The following is a 17,845-nucleotide window of genomic DNA, read 5'->3' on the forward strand; positions in this document are numbered from 1 at the left end:
CTAATGGATAGGGCTTCGGATGCTTCACCGTCTTCAATACCAACTTCTGTACTAATGCTTCAGATATCAAGTTCTTCTGACTCCCTGTATCTACAATGGCATCCACCAAGCTGGTCTTGACCTGCAACTTCAAAACAAAGAGCTGCTCCCTCGGGTCGTCGTCTTCTTTCGTGGCCTGTTTCCACACCATAAGGTTGAGGCTGTTGTTGGGCTCTGTCATTCCGGGAACCTCCTTCGGACCCTGCGCTATCACGTATGCTTTCTTCTCCTCTTTCTTCTTCAACCCTTTCAGCTTCAGATGAGGGTACTTCTCCCAGCAACGATCAGCCACGTACCCTGTCTGCTTATAGTGATTGCATGTCAATCCTGCCTTCCCCGAATCACCCTTCTTCTTCTCTTCCTTATGTTGAGAGCCACTAGACTTGCCACCCGACTGTTTGGAATCACCCTTCGTTTCGTTGCCCTTCTTCTGTTTGCCCTCAATGGCAATTGCCTTCATGTTCGCCTCTGCAATCGTCTCGACCGTGAACAGCTTCATTTCCTTCCGGATATAATCATTCAGACCCACCATGTATTTCATGAAAATATAGTATTTATCAGTTGCGATGTTTACAACCATCGCCTGCTGCTGAAACTCCGTCGTATACTCTTGAACGGTCTGATTAAATCTTTGGCGCAAGACGTACCACTTGTACCAACACTCTTCGAGAAACCCCACAGGATAGAACTGCTTCCTCAGTAACTCCTTGAATTTATTCCACGATGTTGCCTTCTTTTCCTGTTTGCAATAGGACTTCCACCACGTCAACACGTGCCCCGAAAGCTTTAACGTCACGAACATGATCTTCTCCTTGGATGAATATCCGTAGAGAGTGACGTACATCTCCATACGCTCAATCCAATCAATGAGCTTCTCCACATTGACACTCCCATCATAGACAGGAATCTCCATTTTGAAATTAATCTTTAAGTTTTGGTAATAATTCTTAACCCTTGTATGTGAAGCAGACTTAACAACCTTGGCCTCTTCTTCCAAATCTGATTTCTCGTGTTCTTCATTAGACTCAACAAGTTTCTTCTTACCCTTCAAAGAAGATCCCTCCTTTTTGTCCCCTCCATTGATGAGACCAACGAACTGAGTAACAGTAGTCCTGATCGTCTCTATCTGCTTCTTCATAGCGTCAAGTCTTGCTGAGTTATCTACTTCAGACATCTTCTCCTTCCTTATCTTCTGGACTTCTTCCAAGGAAATAAGGATCACGCCAAGATTCTTGTACTGTGATCGAGTAAGGACCATACACAGAATGCCCCTTCACCGGATCTGATGCTCTGATACCAAATTGATATGAGTTGTTGTGCGAGCACCTTTGATCGCAGAATTATCAAAGGTGGGTTGTGGAGAAAACAATAAGAAACACAAGAATAACTCAGATTTTGGGTAAAGGAAAATACATTCTCTAGATTATGAGTATGCACTTTACAATCTCTCACAATCTCACTCTAGAATTGAAGAACAAGCTCTCCAAATCTCAATTACAATTTAATCTCTCTTGATTAAACTCTCTGATTGTTTTAAACCCTAAAACAATCCCTTATATATGTGTACAAATGATGGTGGCAAAGTGGTAAATAACCAATTGTTTTAAACCCTAAAACAATCCCTTATATATGTGTACAAATGATGGTGGCAAAGTGGTAAATAACCAAACCTAACCCAAATAAGAAAACACGTAAAAAGAGTCCTTAACGAATCTGGAAAACTCTGATGAGTCGACTCATGACTGAGATGAGTCGACTCGTCCGAAACTGGACAAAACACGAAAACCATCAATGAGTCGACTCATAACTGAGATGAGTCGACTCATGACCTCATATGAGTCGACTCATAACTGATGAGTCGACTGGTCAGAGACGAACTGCGAACTAGGCTTAGTTTCGTGAGTCGACTCATGACAGTCATGAGTCGACTCAACCTGATGAGTCGACGCATGTACATGTATGAGTCGACTCACAGGCTAAAATCTAGATACTTTGACTCTTCGATTCTCTGCCTCGTTCCTCGCTCCAACTTGCGTTCCCCTGTACTATTTGACACCTCTATTCTCATGTTTTTATGAGAATCATCTATCCTCAAGCTCCCATGAGGATCGCTAAGTTCTGAAGAGAAGATACACCCGTATCATTCATCCATATCTGAATCATTACCTGCTTGGTTAGCAATGTTGTGACGGTTGGATTCACCAAGTTGATTGGACAAAGCCTGAATCTGTTGGTCATGCTCTTCCTTCATCCGCATCATGGTCATTTCCAATTTGAACTTGAAGTTCTCTTTTTGGTTAGCCAAAGCATCCTCGATGATTTTGGTCATTTGCTTGGTGTTAATCATGAACACTTCCTGAGCTTGTCCCACACTAGACATTATGTCATCAGAGGCGAGTGCGGAATAGGAATCCGAGAGTTCGTCTTTGGAATGGGTTCCCTCATGGATTTTTAGGTGATTGCTATGTTCGACGGCTTCTAGCTGGAGCCGAGATATTAGTTAGGCTATTCCCAGACTGACTTATTTTCCTGGAGAAAAGTCGAGATTCGAGCCATTTGCAGCGATCACAGTCATTCCCTCGTCTACCATGTTGATGGTTACCTCTGAGAGTTCGTGCTCTTGAATGGCTGACCTTCTCTTGCGGAAACGTCTTAGCTTGGTATTTGATGCTTATGTGTAGATCCTTTTAAATACCGAGACCCTCTGTAGAGCGGTCTTAGGGCAACTACATGTTGATAATACTGCATTGATAAGTTTGGCACACAGACAATGAAAGTCTGTTTCCCGGGTATCTCTCTTTCGAGATCTGTTCGTACCCCCAGCCTGATAGTACAACTCATCGGCATGATGACCGGAGCTATCTATCGCATATTGGCACGACTTCTTAGGTATAACGTTGTCGTCTGACGAACACGTTTCCTTCTGAGGACTTGCTGCCTTGTTGGCGTTCTCAAGAGTCACACGTTTGGAGCCACGCTTTCGTGAGCATGGAACCTCAACGGGCTCTTGGATAATTACTCGTAGTCCGAGGTGATCAGTTATAGGAGCTTTTCCATTATAGGAAGGCTCTGACTTGTCGTGAGGGTGTGTACGACCCCCAGCTCGAGTAGTTGCTCGAGGTTCAGTCATCGGACCCAAGCGCTCTTTGATCGAAACTTTGCATTGATCCTTGTGCAAAGGACCCAGATGATCCGCCATTGCTGTCTTGCCTCTAGATGAGTTCACACTTCTGTGTGGCTTCAATGGATGTGCGGGATTAATTGGAATAGGAAAGGACATCGACAGATGTGGGAAAACGGGCGCAGAACAACTCCTGACTTGTCCCTAGCGTGGGATAGGTCCTGGTGACCCGCAGGTGGCCGGGTCACCACTTGGTGACCTGCGAGCTCCGCCAGGCACCACTTGGTGACGCCTCCGTGGCCAGATCATTGATGGGTGGACCCGCTGATGGTTGGGTCTCATGGGGGGGTGACCCGCCGGTGGCCGGATCACCGTGTTGTGACTCGTATTTTTTTGTCTTTTCGGCCGTCGTTTTGAACTTCGGCCTCCATACTTTGCATAGTCTTGCTGGTTCGTTGGCCTTGTCCTCCTTCTGCATCTTTTGTGCCTTTTGCATAAGAATTCACACATGCTCAAGCAGTGCATGGCGCTTTTGGATATGCTCCTTAAGGGCCGAATGGGTCCTTTTGACTTGGATCCATTCGTTCATTGCTGGTTTGCAGGAGAGGCCATTTGCTCGCTGTTCGGGTGCTTGGTGTTCCCTAAATTTTAGATCCGCCCTGTAACGGATCACGTCTACTGGCTCCAAAGCATAGCGAGTTGGCACATGAGGCGTTGGCGTTGCCTTTGGCGAGCTTTCTTCAACAAAGTTGGCGCATTTCCAGCAGCTACCTCCTTGATTGATGAGGAGTCCAGATCTGCAGATCTGGCCTTGTTAGAGGCCAGAGAAGTGTTGCAAGGTGCAGCTATCAAAGCAACGAGGACGTTGATCTTACTACGCTTGCGAGGGGCGGAGGATCTGGAGGAGGAGGACAACAAATACTCCTCGAACTTCCATTGGTCGAACTCGTATTCGACCACTTCTTCAACCGGGATCTAGATCCGAGATTACGACACGACAGCCTTTGTAGAGAAGCTATTGGTTCCCACTGTGGTTGCCAGCGTGTTTGGTTCAGGAATTGCTATTTTCATTATCTTGAATCTATTACAACTTCAGTCGTTATAATAAACTCAGATAAATAAAAAATTGATCTTTTTATAAGATCTTCTTACACAATGAAAATATAAATATTACAATTCCTTCAAACAATACATAACAGCAGTTTATCTCCTGTTTCTTGCGTGGGATCTTTACATGTGCTGGGGTTTATCTGTGGACCGCCTACGGATCGAATCGGGTTGACAGAATTATTGACCAGAGCTCTCACTTCATGAAGGAAGCAATCGTTGAAGTATTGATCTCGACCAAGCGAAATCAATACTCTTCTCAAGATTAAGACCAAGCCTAATCTCAAGGAATAGGGGTACGGGGCTTCAGATCTCTCCAACTCTTCTTCTTTATGCCGAAGAACCCACCAAGATCTGCTATTCTTCGCTGAAATTCGTGGCTCTTGGCTCTAAACTTCGGCAGCACCTCCTCGTCTTGATAATAATTCGCCCCCTTGAAAAAGCCATAGGCTTGTATTTATAAGACTCTGAATGCTGTTATTTGGAAGAGAATGGGAGATTTGGCCTTAGCTTCAGTCAATAATGGCCTACCCACGTGTAGAGATGATATCAAGTCAGTTGGGAACCCCTGAAATAGATAAATCCTGTAAAAATTGCTTAAAAACTATCGAATACTCGTTTGAGGCTTAGGACTACGCAGTAGGACATGGTGACCCGTGTGGGCGCGGGTTCCGAGCCTTTTTCGAGTTTTTTGGTGTTTCCCGACTTTCCCGAACTTGTACTTTCTATCGTTTTGCGTGTTTGGTTGTCTTATTGACTTGTACGCTTTGCTAACTTGCTTCATTCGCTCATTAGCTTCTTTACAGCACTTGGAGTTGACCGACAAGGGCGGTGGGCACTTGGAGCTGACTGACAAGCGTGCGGGCCACTCGGATAATCCTTCTTGACTTGGATGATGACGTTCATCGTCTTCTCTTCGTCTTAAGCTGCGTGTGGACACCTATAGGCATTTTTAGACACCTACAGAAGCATGTTTAAGACCATATATTAACTTCTTCAATCTACAGACCAGATCTCCCTTAACTTAAAACCTTTCAGGATGCACCATAAAGATTTCCTCATTTAGATCTCCATTCAAGAATGTCGTCTTGACATCTTTCTGATGGAACTCAAGATCAAAATAGGTGATGAAAGCAAGAACTATCCTGAGAGAATCTTTCTTAGATACTAGAGAAAAACTGTCGACGTAATCATTCCCTTCTCTTTGCTTGAAACTCTTGGCCACTAACCTGGTCTTGAATCTCTCAATGTTTCCTTCAGAATTCCTTTTGGTCTTGAAGACCCATTTGCATTCCATCACTCTAGCTTTGTTCGGCAAATGTACCAACTCCAAAACAGAGTTCTTTTCCATTGGTTGGAGCTCATCTTCCATAGCCTTCAGCCAATCAACTGCATGAATGCTATCTCTAGCTTCTGAGTATGATGAGGGATCATCAGATTCTGGATCAATGCATCCACTGAATGCTATCTCTAGCTTCTGAGTATGATGAGGGATCATCAGATTCTGGATCAATGCATCCACTTTCCTAAAGATAGACCTCATAGTCATCAGGTATGGGAGGGATCATCAGATTCTGGATCAATGCATCCACTTTCCTAAAGATAGACCTCATAGTCATCAGGTATGGAAGATCTTCTGACTCTAGAGGATCTTCTAACAGGTTGTGGCTCTTCTGCAGGTACAAAAGTTTCTTGAACTGGAGGAGAAGGTGGAATGCTATCTGGAAGAGTAGGGAATCTAGAGATGACATCTAATAGCGGAAGCGACTGCTCAGCTTCTAAAACTTCCTCAAAACTCAGACCACGAGGTTCTGAAGAAGCATTAGGGTCTTTCAGAAACTCAGCATGTTGTGTCTCGAAGAACTGGGTAGACCGAGAAGAACAATAGAACCTATAGCCCTTAGATCTTACAGGATAGCCGATAAAGCGACACGATACTGTTCGAGCTTCTAATTTCTTAATATTTGGATTATAAGGTCGTGCCTCTATTGGACATCCCAAACACGCAGATGACCAAGACTAGGATCCCTGCCAGTCCAAAGCATGAATGGGGTCTCAGCTACTGTCTTACAAGGGAGACGATTGATGATATATACAGTTATCTTCAATGCCTCACCCCAAAAACTTTCAGACAAATCTGAACGACTCATCATGCTACGAACAACATCTTAAAAAGTATGATTTCTTCTTTCAGCTACTCCATTTTGTTGTGGGGAACCTAGGAGAGTGTACTGAGGAACAATGCCTTGTGACCTCAAGTATTCAATGAAGAGACCATGATTTGTGTCATCCTGATCGCTTTTACCATAAAATTCTCCACCTCAATCAGAATGCACTGATTTAATCTTTCTTTATAACTGTTTTTTAACTTTAGCTTGAAAGATCTTGAAAATATCCAGTGCCTCATATTTGTGGTGAAGAAGAAAAATATAGGCATAGCGCGAAAAATCATCTATGAAGGAGATGAAGTATCGCTGACTACCATGAGAGGGAGTGGGAAAAGGTCCATAAATATTTGTATGAATAAGGTCAAAGAGACCTTCACTCCTGGAGGCTTTAAATTTTGTCAATTTAGTCATCTTTCCCTTGATACAATCAACACAAGTAACCAAATTAGAGAAATCTAACTGTTCAAGAACACCAGACTTTACTAAGGATTCCAATCGCTTTCTTGAAGCATGTCCCAATCTCCGGTGCCAAAGTATGGAAGAATTGCTATTAAGCCTAGGACCCTTTGTACCAGAAGAAGATGAATTCACAGTCATACAGGGAGGGGAAGGAAAAGATGCATCCAGATTTAATCTATAAAGACCGTCAATTAAGAAACCATGTCTGATAACATCCAAACCTTTTCTAATAGAAACAGAATTATTCTCGAAAACAAAACTATAACCAGATTTAGAAAGTCTAGAAACTGAAATAAGATTCCTTCTCATAGAAGGTACAAAGAAAGTGTCTGATAAAACTAAGGAAACTCCAGAATCCAAGCGCAGACTGAAAGTCCCAACGAGCTCCACCTCCAAAGGCTGCGAGTTTCCTACAAACAACTGATCATTTTCCATTGCCTTCCGATTGTGGATTATTCCCTGTAATGAAGTTGAAATGTGCACAGAAGCACCAGAATCAATCCACCAAGAATTTGAGGGAATATCAACTAAATTTGTTTCACAACAAACATGAACTAAATCCCTACCTCCCTTCTTCTTCATCCACTGCTTATACTTCAAACTGTCTCTCTTCATATGACCAGGTTTCTTGCAAAAGAAACATTCAACCTTTTCTCTTGCTGACGAAGTGCTAGAAACAGTGGAAAATTGCCAAAAGACTTCTTCCACTTATTGTGCCCTTGATTCTTGAAGGATTTCTTTCCTACCTTATTTGGTCCAAGCTTGCCATGTGCCAGATTTGTTATCTCAGCTTTTCCTGTTTTTAGCTGCTCTTCCTCAGAAACACATATAACAATAAGCTCATTCAAGTCTCATTTCCTGTCTTTAGGACTGTAGTTCACCTTAAAAGTGTCAAATTTGCTTTGTAGAGAAGCAACTGCAAAATGAACCATCAGATCATCCTCTAACTGAAGTCCCAACTCCCTGAGACGAATGAACAACTAAGAGACCTCCAAAATATGCTGATGAACATCACCACTTCCATCATATTTCAAATTAATGAGTTTGACCAAATAACTATTTTGTCTCACTCTGACAGATCCCTCAAACTGCCTCTTGATGGTCTCAAGCAACTCCTTAGCAATTTCGCAAGCCAGAATACCTCCACAAATAGTCTGGACCACTGATGCTCTAATGATCAGCATTGCAAGCTTGTTGGCTTTGACCCACTTAGTATGAGATTTCTTTTCAGATAGACTTGATGACTCATCCAGCTCTTTTGGCTTATCTTCAGTGAGAACATAGTCGTAGTCAAGACATCCAAGTACTATTTCAACTTGCATCTTCCAGTTACCATAGTTGGAACCAATGAGGGGCTCAATCCCAGTCAGATGCTTCTGGATAAATTGTCTGTCCATCTGCATTAAGCCATGGATGTATAAATCAAATGAGACCTTTAATTTTATTAACTTTAATATTTCCACATCCAATTTAGGGTTAGAATGGATGGGTCAGAGTGTTCCACTCTATGGGACAGGTGGGTGCATCATCTCATCACACCTTTGGGCAAGTGATTTGACATGCTATCCCCCCCCCCCAAATGTGATATATAATCACCTACAGGACTAGCCTACACATCGTTAGTTCGATTTGAACACTTCCTAACCTTTGGCCGGGCAGTAGGGTTTCCTACACATTGTTAGTTTGATTTGAACACTTCCTAACCTCTGGATTTGGTTCGATCGACCACCGTGGTCGACCATAGAAACACAGTAATCATTTTAGGTTTCTGTTGTTGCGTACGATCGATTGTGACGAATAATTGGCGGTCGACTGCCAGTCGGGTTTTGAGTTGGGTTTGGATTTTAGACCCGTTTTGTTATGAACTGATATATAACCCTAAACCTGATTAATTAGGGTTAAGGAAATAACAACTTTGAGTAGCTTTTGAGAGGGGATTGTACATCATTTGAGAGAGAATTTGTGAGAGATTTTAAGAACTTTGTTCGAGGGTTTTTTGTCGAGATTGTAAACCCTATTTGTATTCTCATTATCTCTAATAGTAAAAACTCCCCCCTCCTTGCCCCGTGGATGTAGGTAACTTGCCGAACCACATAAAATTCGTTTGTCTTGCTATGGTGATTGTGTTTTACTTATTGGTTATGATCTATCTCATTCTTGTTCGTGCTCTTTCATGTGTTTCGAGTTTCGCTACTCAAAACAAGTGGTATCAGAGCTTCGGGTTTGATTTGGGGCTTGTTCGAAGGATTTGCTGAAGGATTCTTATTTGAAGAGTTAGATCGTCAACATGGGTGAAGCAAGCACATTAGGATTATCTCTTACGAAGGCGATACAGAGTCTGAGCATCAATAATACTAAGATTGATATTCCGAAGTTTGATGACAAGATTAATTTGATTTGTAGAGGTGCCAGGTGATGGATGCGTTGGATGCGCATAATTTGGAGGAGACGCTTGAGTTACAAGAGAAACCTGAAGACATGGAGGACAAGGTTTGGAAGAAGATGAACAGTAGGGCTTATGGAGTTATTCGATCATGCTTGACGCTGAATCTTATTTATGATGTGATGAACGAGATATCTGCGAAGAGATTGTGGGCAACACTTAATGAAAAGTATCTTACGAAGAGCATTAAGAATCGACTTTACTTGAAGAAGAGGTTTTACCAGTTCAAGATGAAGAGGGGAGTTTCTATTAGGGAGCATGTTAACAACTTCACAAAATTACTTTTGGATATGGCCAATGTGGATATCATGGTTGAGGGATAAGATAAGGCGATGCTACTATTGTGTATGTTGTCGGAGGATGATTATGGTACATTTGTTCTTAATATGATCAATAGAAGAACTACTATTAGCTATAAGGAGGTGACTTCGGCGTTGGTGAATTATGAGTTGAGAAAGAGTGATGGTGAATCCTCCGAAAAGGCATCGGGAGATGCATTAACAGTTCGAGACCGTAGTCCAAAATGCTGCCAGTTCAACCGCTCAAAGTCAAAGAATAGAGATGGCCATAAGAGTATTGGTAGAAATCAATGTGCCTTTTGTAAAGAAGAGGGACATTGGAAGAACGAGTGCCCAACGTTGAAGGATAAAGCCGGGAAGAACAAGAGGAAAGTTGTACATGCTTCAGAGGTGAATGTTGCTAAAGCTGTTAGTGACCATTTAGATTCGGATTCTTCAAGATATTCATGCCCTGCACTACCGTCAGATTGCTATGCCGACTCTATGGAGTGGATGTTGGATTCAGGAGCTACATTTCACATTTGCCCTAGGAGGGATTGGTTCTCTAGCTTTGAAGAGTTTGAAAGAGGGGATGTCATACTTATGGGTAATGATCACGTATGCCCCAATGGTGGAATTGGTATAGTCCGGATCAGGATGCATGATGGGGTGACTAGGGAGTTGAAATAAGTGAGGTTCGTGCCGTAGTTGATGAAGAATATCATTTCTCTTGGGACTTTGGAGGTAGCAGGTTATCGAGTGATCTTAGAGGATGCTACTGTGAAGGTCACAAAGGGTTCTATGTTGGTGATGCGAGGTGTCAGGGAAAATAACCTATACTACTTGAAGGGCAAGATAGTTACAAGGGGTCTGGCAGCTTCTATCACTACAAAGAAGGACACTACCACCTTATGGCATATGAGACTTGGACACACTAGTGATAAGTCCCTACATGTATTGGCCAAACAAGGGCTATTGAAAGGTGTGAAGACCTACAAGATGGAGTTGTGTGAGCATTATGTACTTGGGAAGAAGACCAAAGTGAAGTTCGGCACCGCTATTCACAAAACCCAAGGTATATTGGATTATATTCACACAGATGTTTGGGGCCCTTCCAAGCACACATCACTTGGTGGGCCCAAGGTATATTGGATTATATTCACACAGATGTTTGGGGCCCTTCCAAGCACACATCACTTGGTGGGGCTAACTATTTTATCACTTTTGGGGCCCTTCCAAGCACACATCACTTGGTGGGGCTAACTATTTTATCACTTTCATTGATGACTATTCTAGGAAAAATTGGGTATATACCATGAGACATAAACATGACGTTATGGATATTTTTGTGGAGGGGAAGAAGAAAGTGGAGCTGCTGACAGGTAGAAAGGTAAAGACTCTTCGTTCGGACAATGGTGGATAGTATAAGAGTGATCCATTTTTGCAGTTTTGCCAGAATCACAGCATTAGACGATACTTCACAGTTTGAGAGACACCGTAACAGAACGAGATGGCTGAGAGATTAAACCGTACCTTGCTAGAGAAGGTGCGATGTATGATGACACAGAGTGGATTGCCTAGATCCTTTTGGACCGAGGCGTTAGTTTATGTGAGCCATCTCGTAAATAGGTTGCCATGCACTGTGATACAGGGGAAGACTCCTATGGAGCATTGGTCTGGTTCGGTGGCTAGTGATTATGAGTCGCTTCGGATATTTGGGTGTCCAGCTTATTATTATGTTAATGATGGAAAATTGAATCTGAGGGTGACGAAAGCAGTCTTTGTGGGCTCTCGAGAATGTGTTAAAGGCCTCAAGTTATAGGATTCACATGACAAGAAGATAGTCATTAGCATAGATGTCACATTCGATGAGGCGTACATGATGAGGCCTCAAGTCCCTTAGCAGGTAGAGGAAGACCAGGCAAGTGAGATATCGCTGCAGGTGTAGGATGATGTGACTCCACCCACTCCAGATAGCATTATATCCATTGAGGCTCCTATAGAGGTGACACTGGGAGGAGATGGGATGATAGTCGAGCATTTGGAGGATACAGTGGATGGTGAGACTCAGGAGCAGGATCATGTTCAAGAGTCCATTGCAGTAAATAGATCTAGAAAGGTGATTCGTCAGCCAGCTAGATACAATGATGTGTTGGTTGCATATGCTTTATCAGTGGAGGTCATTGATGATTTGGTTCCTTCTACATATAGGGAGGCAGAGTCTAGCTCTGATTCGATTAGGTAGAGGGAAGCTATGGAGGAGATGCGGTCTCTTCAGAAGAACGACACTTGAGAACTTACAAAGCTACCTAAGGGAAAGAAGGCTATTGGATGCAAATGTGTGTATGCAAAGAAAGAGGGATCTTCTATTGGGGACATTCGATACAAAGCCAGATTGGTTGCCAATGGGTATTGATAATCATATTTTATTATAATTTTATACCCTCATTATCTATTTTATATGAATAAATATACCACTAATAATTAATTTTATCTTTAATTGCATGTTAATGAAGAATAAATCCCAAAAATCCCATCTCTCAACAAGGACCCTTGAGTAAATGAAGAAAAAAGAGAAATTCAAGAAACCAAAGTGAAATATTTGAATTTTAAAGGGGCAAAAGCCCAAATGTTCCAAATATCCATGGCAGCTCCCCCTCTCTTTTCACAAGTGAATTTTCAAATTTTTGAAGGCCCAAAAGAAAATCAGCCAAGCTCATTTTTCTTCTTCTTTCTCAAGTGAGTGAAGGCCCAAAACCCATCAAATTTACACCAAGGACTTAGGCTTTTTCACATACATTGGACTTTGATTTCGTTGTTGTGAAAATCAAGACCGGATGTAGTTGCTTTTGGTTGCTGCAAGTTTGAATCACAAGAAATGCAAAATATGGGCCGGCTGCAGTTTTGAATGGAGAAAAGCTCTGTGGGCCAGTTGCTTTGATTGGAAAATCATCAATTTAATGGACAAGGACTTGGGCTGCAAGACTACATGGCCGGTTGCTTTGAGTTTGAAAATCAATTGAATCATGGCCGAACTATGTGCTGCAGATTATCAAATGCAACCGGACTTGGACAAGTTGCTGCAGAGGTTGGAAGAATTTAATGAAGTGGGCCAGATTTTCATTCTCTTTTCAAAAATCAAATGAAGACTAAGGACCGGAGCTGCAAACCACAAGGGACCGGACTTTGAAGTTGGTTTTTAACATAATTGGGCCGGACTTGTTTGTTTTCTTTTTGAAAATAAATGGAACATGGGTTGCTGGAGATTTAATTTCCATATGGGCTGGACTTGATTGCTTCTTGGATCAACTTAATTTTTAATTGTTTCTTGAAAATCAATTAGGCCGCTTATGTTGGATTAGAGAAGAACAAAAAGCAAATTCAAATGTGGAGATTGTTGCTTGGGGCTCAAGACAAATCCAATGGCTCATATTCATTGAAGATTACTATAAATAGGGGTAGAGAGTGAGGGGTTAAGGGTGTGAAAAATTTTGTAAACTCCTTTTGGAGAGGAGGGCTACTCTTAATTGAGAAGGCCTTCCAAAAATTGTAACTTTAGTTGCAATTAATAAAAATAATTTTTTCCTCTTTAAATTTGTTCTTTCTCCTCTTGTTGAATGATGAGGATGGAGATGAAGAGCAATTTGAAGGTTTGCATTTCTTTTCTCTTTTATTTCTTTTTAGTAATTTCTTTATTATTGCTTATTAGTTAGATTTAAATTCATGCAATTAGTTCATTTTCTTCTTGCTTTTATTTCTTAAGATATGAATTTAATTCTTGTAGGAAGTTTAGAATGATATGAAACTAGTCTAATTTCCTTTATATTGTATGAATTATTCTTTTGTACTTAAAATGTTCATGTTTAGGATAATCAACTAGAGAACTAATCGGTAGAAGAAGAATTTGATAATCTATGCTTATCTTAAATGGTTTGATAGGTTATGCTTATGAATTCTAGGATTATTATCATGTTGTTGTTCTTATCATGAATAGTAATTTTAACTTAGATGATAATTTGATAGGTTACACTTTCCTTAAATGGTTTGATAATCTATGCTTAATAAATCTAAGTTGAAATATGATAAAAAGAGAATAGTTTATATTTTGTAATTGAAATTGGTTAGTGGATTATATTCTAGATTTCTTACCTCTTTTGAATCCTCCATCTTAACTTTCTTAAAATTTTCTTTTCATTCTTAGTTTATTTCTTGATTTTATTCATTCGTCTTTCTTACCTTGTGATTTCAATTATTCTTTGATTCTTTCTTCTCTAAAATTCAATTTATTATCTCTTGCATATAAATCAAAACAACCACTCATCACAATCACACTTATTCTTTATTCCTAATTATCATGCACAAAACATAAGAACCATTTCTAATAATCTCTTAAATTCACCTTCCTCGTGGGATCGATATCTTTTTATACTATAACTTGATAAATTGTGCACTTGCAATTTGGTACATAATTATGCCGCATCAGGTATACCCAGCTTGAGGGCGTTGATTACAACAAGGTTTTCTCACCCATTGTGAAGCATTCATCGATTAGGATTCTTTTAGCATTGGTGACACAGGTGGATCTGGATTTGGTCCAGATGAATGTTAAAATAGCCTTTCTACATTAAGACTTAGAAGAGGAGATCTATATGACACAATCCATGGGGTTTAAACCTGTAGGAAAGGAGGATTTTGTATGAAAGCTGAAGAAGTCTCATTACGGATTGAAGCAATCGCTGCGACAATGGAATTCTTTGGCTATTCGAAAATTAAAAAAAGAGCTGTCATCCGAGTTTGAGATGAAGGATCTTGGAGAAGCTAAGAAGATATTGGGTATGGAGATCGAGAGAGACAGAGTGAAGGGGAGATTGAAGCTTACACAGAGGAGTTACTTGCAGAAGATGTTAAAGAAATTCAGCTTTGATGGTAATGCTAAGACAGTGAGTACTCCATTGGCTCCCCACTTCAAACTTTCAGCGAACATGACACCTATTTTAGTTAAGGATAGAGAGTACATGTCAAAGGTTCCATATGCCAATGCAGAGGGTAGCTGATGTATGTGATGGTCTGTAGGAGGCTAGATTTGTCACAGGTCGTGAGCATGGTGTCCAGGTACATGCACGACCCTAGGAAGGGTTATTGGGAGGCCGCGAAATAGATTCTATGGTATATCAAAGGTACCGTAGATGTTGGTTTGGTATTTCAGAAGAATGAGAAGATTAGGTAGGATTTTATTTGCTATGTGGATTCTGATTATGCGGGGGATCTTAACAAGCACCGGTCTACTTCAGGATATGTGTTTACATTGGCAGGAGCATTGGTATGTTGGAGATGTACACTTCATTCTATAGTAGCTCTCTCTACTAAATAGGCGGAGTATATGGCGGTGACTGAAGCTGTGAAGGAGGCTTTGTGGTAGCATGGATTGTTGGAGGACTTAAGGATTGCACAGGAGACCATTTAGGTATATTATGATAGTATGTCGGCTATCTATTTGGCAAAGAACTAGGTTTATCATGCACACACGAAGCATATCGATATCAGATTCTACTTTGTCGTGATGTTTTGGATGATGGATATGTCATGTTGGAGAAGATCCACACAAAGGATAACCCTGCAGATATGTTGACCAAAGTTGTTCAGATGTTAAGTTTAGTCATTGTTTGGAGCTATTGAACATTCTTCGACGTTGAGGGCCTTTTGGAGGCCATTTGGATGAACTATGTGAGGCTTGATTCCTTAGGCAAGAGGATACGTAGGTAGTCTTTTCGATGCAGCCAATTTGGATTTGTGGATTTTGATAGGGGGAGATTGTTTAAGCTCTCCTTTGGGTTCTCGACTTATTGTGGATTGAGTCCGTTGTCGTAGATTTATTCCACGTCGTACTGGACGCAACAAGTGGGATATTTGGTTGCTTTTGTGTCAGCTCAGTTTTGGGAGAAACTTCACCGAGGTAGAGATTTATAGGATTGATGAATACTATTAAAGAAGCTCAGGAAAGACAGTCTGGAAACTAGACGGTCGACCGTGAGGACTTTGGCGGTTGGTCGGAAACGTGCACAAGATCGAAGCATGTTTCTGGAGTTGAGATGGTCGACCGCCACGATCGATCGTCAGGGACCCTATAGGATTCTGGGTCTCTGGATTTGGTTCGGTCAACCGTTGCGGTAGACCGTAGAAACCCTGTAATCATTTTAGGTTTCTGTCATTGCCTGTAGTTGACCACGACGAATTTGGCGGTCGACCGGCAGTCGGGTTTTGAGTTGGGTTTGGATTTCAGACCTGTTTTGTTATGAGCTGATATATAACCCTAAACCTGATTAATTATGGTTAAGGAAGGGACAACTTTGAGCAGCTTTTGAGAGAGAATTGTGCATCCTTTGAGGGAGAATTTGTGAGAGATTTTGAGATCTTTGTTTGATGGTTTTTTTGTCGAGATTGTAAACCCTATTTGTATTCTCTTTATCTCTAATAGTAAAACTCCCCCTTCTTGCCCCGTGGACGTAGGTAACTTGCCGCACCACATAAAATTCATTTGTCTTGCTGTGGTGATTATGTTTTACTTATTGGTTATGATCTATCTCGTTCTTGTTCGTGCTCTTTCGTGTGTTTCGAGTTCCGATGCACATAAAACTTACAAAAAACATGCTAACTGTCTTGTATTGTGATTCAACCATTCCACCATGCATCAATTTTAGGATTTGGATCTTTCTAATTTGAGGAAGCATAACAACAACATATCAATGATTTCCTTCACTATTTGTATGAAAAAACACCTATAAAAACATGGATAATTAAAAAGACTTGGTCATAGAGTTATCAAATGAAATATTTGAGAAACTTTGTAGGGAATATAAACATAATATTAAATATACCATATCAGATAACATTATTTCACGAACATCATTAGCACATTTTTTTATATTATGAAATGATGATGTTACTCATTGTTACACATTTCTTTGAAACAAGCCATACACGAAGCATGATTGATAGCTAATCTTTTTGCTGTCAAAGGTATGATTATTGCTTTGCAGTCTAAGCAAATATGTATATGCATCAGTTATCTAAAAATATAATTTTAAATCACCACGTTACTATTTACATTCACCAAACCAAAGTCAAAATGCAAAGAATAATTTTATGATTACCATAAATGCATTTGATTTTATATAGAATAAAAAATAAGTACCTCATTTGATAACCATGCATTTGTTTCAAAGTTTCCACTTGCAAGCAAATGCTTCAAATATTCTCCAGTGAGAATGATATCACCAATTTGAATAAAAGACTTATTTTTCTCTTCTTTGCTTACATATGCCTTGTAATAAGTTATAGCAATAACTTCATCTTGTGTAAGTCCTGGAGGAAGTAAGTCAGGATCTTCCTTTTCTACTCCATGAAAAGCAGATATGATTTTCTCTTCATGTGAATGTTTATTACGTTGGCAAGGGTTAGTAGTATCCTCAGCTTCCTTTGATTTTTTTACAAATGTCATTTTTTTCTTTACACTTCTCAATGGTTTCATATTTTCTACTGTAGCTTGAGGCTTCTTACTGCTTTCCCTTTGCTCATGATGAGGTGACACATAAGACTCATCATTCATCCATAATAAATTCAGATTAGGAGGTTCCATATTTAAATCTACATGAACAGTATTTGCTCCGACATTACTATCATGGCTAGGTGGATTTCTCCTTACTTTTTTAAATGATTCTCCTTTAATACTAATGCAAATTGATGCGGCATAAACATGTACCAAAAAATATTGCAAATGCACAACCGTGTCAAGTTATAGTATAAAGATATCGATCCCACGAGGAATATGTTTTGTAGGAGAAAATATAAAATCGGTTCTTATGTTGTGTATGTGACAAATAGGAGTGATGAGTGAATGTAATTGTGAAGAGATTAAGAAGGTGATAGTGTGTAAATAGGCACAAAATGTAAGTGAGAGTGGATGTGACAATGAATGAATGATTTCCACAAGGAGAGATGAATAAAATTAAGAATCAAAAAGGAAAATCAAGAATGAAAATAAAATTCAAGAAAGTAAAGATGGTGGATTCAATTAAAGATATGGGTAATCTAGAATTAAATCCGCTTCTTAGAAAATGGTGATTCCCTAGAGGGTTCTAGCCTAAAGGCGAATCAAAAAAAATAAAAATAAACAAAAAGAAGAACTAAGCCCAAGAGGATTCTAGCCTCAAGGTGAATAGTACAAGAAATT

This window comes from Asparagus officinalis, chromosome 8, assembly GCF_001876935.1.
Source record: "Asparagus officinalis chromosome 8, Aspof.V1, whole genome shotgun sequence".
Lineage (NCBI taxonomy): Eukaryota > Viridiplantae > Streptophyta > Magnoliopsida > Asparagales > Asparagaceae > Asparagus > Asparagus officinalis.